This window comes from Phoenix dactylifera, chromosome 15 (genome assembly GCF_009389715.1).
Source record: "Phoenix dactylifera cultivar Barhee BC4 chromosome 15, palm_55x_up_171113_PBpolish2nd_filt_p, whole genome shotgun sequence".
In the NCBI taxonomy this organism is placed as follows: Eukaryota; Viridiplantae; Streptophyta; class Magnoliopsida; order Arecales; family Arecaceae; genus Phoenix; species Phoenix dactylifera.
The window spans coordinates 52,389-56,434 of NC_052406.1; the positions used below are offsets into that span (position 1 = coordinate 52,389).

Genomic DNA, 4,046 nt, shown 5'->3' on the forward strand with positions numbered 1-4,046 from the left:
CAAGGATGACTCAAAGCGGGACTAGTAACGAGGAAAATCAAGATCAAATTTTTGGATTTCCATAATGAACGAACTCCGGCCATGAGTATTTAAATTATTTTTCCTATTTTGTTCATACTAGTCCTATTTTAATAATTCCTAAATTAGAATTTTACTCTTGCTAAAAAAATCATTAATTAAAATAATAATAAAATAAATAAAAATAAAAATAATTAGCTAGTTTGCTTGATCAACTATTCAAATGCAATTTAATGTCATGACATAAAATGTTAAAAATCTTCTTGATTGTTGCATATAGTAAAAAGCATTTGCATAAAATAATCTAAGGGCTAAACCTATTAAAAAGATAAGGTCGGAATTTCATCATTCATCCTTAATCCAAAAATCATCCCAGTATATAAATATCCTAAGCCTAATTAAAATCAACTTGACATTGGCCCTTATGGATATTCGAGCTCAATAGGACGAAGACCACCGAAAGTTGCACCAATTTCGCTCTGTGGCCCGATCGATGTCTAGACAAGCTTTGTCCCTCTAAGTGATTGAAGGAAGATAGTTTCTGTTCGAGGAAAGTGGGTCTTAAATGGGACTTTTGCTACACGCATCGTGACCCCTCCACTTACCTGGGAGGTTACCTGGTCGACTAAGGTCACTAGACCGGATTGGAGGCTTAGGTGTCCTCTTCAAACTAGTTAGGAGCTGTCTAGAATTTTTAGGAAAACATTAGAAATTGTTGGGTGATGTTTTAATGCACGTTTAATTTTAATTAAATTTTTGTTAAGGTGTTTGTTTAGATCTCTTTAGGTAGTACTTGTACCAATATATATATATATATTATATTATATATATATATTTCAGTATATGCTGTATGGGAGAGAGATAAAACGAGTAGATTATTTCGAGTTGAATCAAAAGATAAAATTTAATTGTTCAAAATTCAAATAATCAAATGGAAGATAATAATAGTAATCAAGGAGATAATGAATTTCAAGATGACTTACCTATTAGAACACTTCGTGATTATCTACAACCCACTAGGACTAGTACCCCATCCTGTATGGTTATTCCTACTGCTGTGGGAGCTTTTGACATGAAACCAGGAATAATCCAATTACTCCCAAAGTTTTACGGACTTGACTCTGAAAGTCCCTATTTCCACCTGAACGAATTTGATGAAGTGTGTTCAACATTTCATTTTAATGATGTCACTAAAGAGGTAGTTAAGCTTAAGTTATTTCATTTTTCTTTAAAGGAAAAAAGCTAAGTCATTGTTACACTCCTTAAAGCCTAGGACCATAGCTACCTGGCAAGAAATGACAAGAGAATTTTTAAAGAAATTCTTCCCAACATATAAAACAAACATACTTAGAAGAAATATCATGAACTTCGTACAAAAAGATGGAGAAACATTTTTTCAGTGTTGGGAAAGATTTAAGGACCTTCTGCTTGCTTGCCCACATCATGGATATGAAATTTGGAGGGTCATTAGTTTCTTTTATGATGGTTTGTCCTCCAATATGAGACAATTTGTAGAAATGATATGTAACGGTGAATTCATGAGTAAGGAACCAAATGAAGCCTGGGATTATTTTGATCTTTTAGCAGAAAATGCACAAGCTTGGGATACAATAGATTAAAATGAAAAATCTAAAATAGCACCTAATGCAAAAGGAGGAATATATCTTATTAAAGATGATAATGATGTCAATTTAAAAATTGCTAAACTGACTAGAAAGGTTGAAGCCATGGAATTAAGCAAGGCCAATATAGGAAAAGCACAAACTATTGTTGAAAGTATATGTGGAATTTGCGAGAGTAATGCACATGTGACCAAGGATTGTCCTACAATCCCTACTTTTCAAGCAGTGTTGCATGATCAAGCAAATTTCACCAATACTTATAAAAGACCATTTCCAGAAACATATAATCCTAATTGGCGAAACCATCCTAACTTTAGTTGGAGACATGGACCCACTGCCAATGAATCTCAAGAAAATTCTATTCCTACTCCTTATGTGCCACCACATAGGAAATCCCTTAAAGATACTTTGCAAACCTTCATGCAAGGGCAGACTCAAATAAATCAGAATACAATGCAATCACTCCAATAACTTAAAAAATTATATAGGTAGAATTGAGGCTCAACTCAATGTTAGGGAAAAAGGGATATTTCCAGCCCAACCTCAATCTAACCCAAAGGGTCAATATGAGGTCCATGAAGCAAGTTCATTCCAACCTAAATTTGAACAAGTTAAGTCTATCACGACCCTTCGTAGCGGAAAAATAATTAACAAAGAAATTCCGACGAAGGATGACAAACATGAAAAATCTATTGAAAAAAAAGGATGAAAATGATAATGAACAAGATGATCCAATACCCCATCACAAGATAGTTGCTCCATTCCCTCAGTGCTTGCTTGTAGCTAAAAAGAGAATACCTGACCAAGAAATTTTGGATATCTTTAATCAAGTAAAGATTAACATTCCTTTATTAGATGCCATTAAGCAGATCCCATCTTATGCCAAATTTTTAAAAGATCTTTGTACCATAAAGCGAAAGCTTTACGTACAAAAGAAAGCTTTTCTAACTGAACAGGTGAGTGCTATTCTCAAACACAGCACCCCACCTAAGTATAAAGATCCTGGTTGTCCTACCATATCTTGCATCATAGGAAACTTCAGGATACAACGAGCCCTTCTTGATTTAGGTGCAAGTATTAACTTACTGCCGTATTCAGTTTATGAACAGTTAGGATTTCGTGAACTAAAATCCACCAAGATTACTCTCCAAGTTGCCGATCGATCTATAAAGATACCAAAAGGAGTAGTCGAGGATATATTTGTCCAAATTGATAAATTCTATTTTTCAGTCAACTTCATAGTATTAGATACCCAACCTGTCATGAATTGTACCACTCCAATACCTGTCATCTTAGGCCGCCCATTTCTAGCTACTTCCAATGCTTTGATCAACTGTCGAAATGGAATAATGAAAATGTCATTCGAGAATATGACTATAGATTTTAATATATTTAACGTTTGCAAACAACCCGATAATGACGACGAAAACGATGAAATTCATGGAGTTAATCTGATCGACTCCATTGTAGAAGATGCTCTTGTCCCATCTCTTTCTTCTAATCCTTTAGAACCATACCTAACTCATTTCGGAAATATAGATATAAACTAAAATCTTAGAGAAATCAGTGCTATATTATATTCAGCTCCTTTGTTGGATACGGATAGGTGGAAATCTCATTTCGAAGAATTGCCCCAACGCAACAATAGTCCTCTACCATCTAGTATTCAAGCACCTAAACTTGAGCTAAAACCTTTGCCATCTGAGCTCAAGTACGCATACCTTGGTCAAGAAGAGACTTTTTCCTGTGATCATATCATCCCAACTCGAACAAAGTTAAGAATTAAAATTGTTAGAAATTCTCAAGAAACATAAGGGAGCAATAGGGTGGACAATTGCTGATATCAAGGGAATTAGTCCCTCAATTTACACTCATAGAATCCACTTAGAAGCTTATGCCAAACCTTCTTGTCAACCTCAACGTCGATTGAACCCAAACATGAAGGATGTGGTTAGGGCAGAAGTTCTGAAACTTCTGGATGTGGGTATGATCTACCTAATTTCAGATAGTTTATGGGTAAGTCCAACCCAAGTGGTCCCGAAAAAATCTGGTGTTACTATAGTTAAAAATGCCAACAATGAATTAGTTCCAACTAGGGTCCCCACTAGTTGGCGTGTATGCATTGACTATAGGAAACTTAATTCTGTCACTACGAAGGATCACTTTTCTCTACCTTTTATTGATCAAATCTTAGAAAGGTTGGCAGGTCATAAATTTTATTGCTTCCTAGATGGCTATTCCGGTTACAACCAAATTGCAATTGATCTTGAAGATCAGGAAAAGATCACTTTTACATGTTCTTTTGGCACATTTGCTTACAACAGAATGCCATTTGGGTTATGTAATGCTCCTGCAACCTTCCAAAGATGCATGCTCAGTATTTTCTCTGATATGGTTGAGCACTTT

The 4,046-nt window shown here is 35.0% G+C and overlaps 1 non-coding gene across 1 annotated transcript; it reads right to left on the bottom strand.

The window, feature by feature from the left end:
• Positions 1 to 1,361: 1,361 nt before the first annotated feature.
• On the bottom strand, positions 1,362 to 1,468 carry LOC120113367. The gene has a single exon (XR_005515279.1). It is a non-coding gene; the product is annotated as a small nucleolar RNA R71 (small nucleolar RNA).
• Positions 1,469 to 4,046: the final 2,578 nt, after the last annotated feature.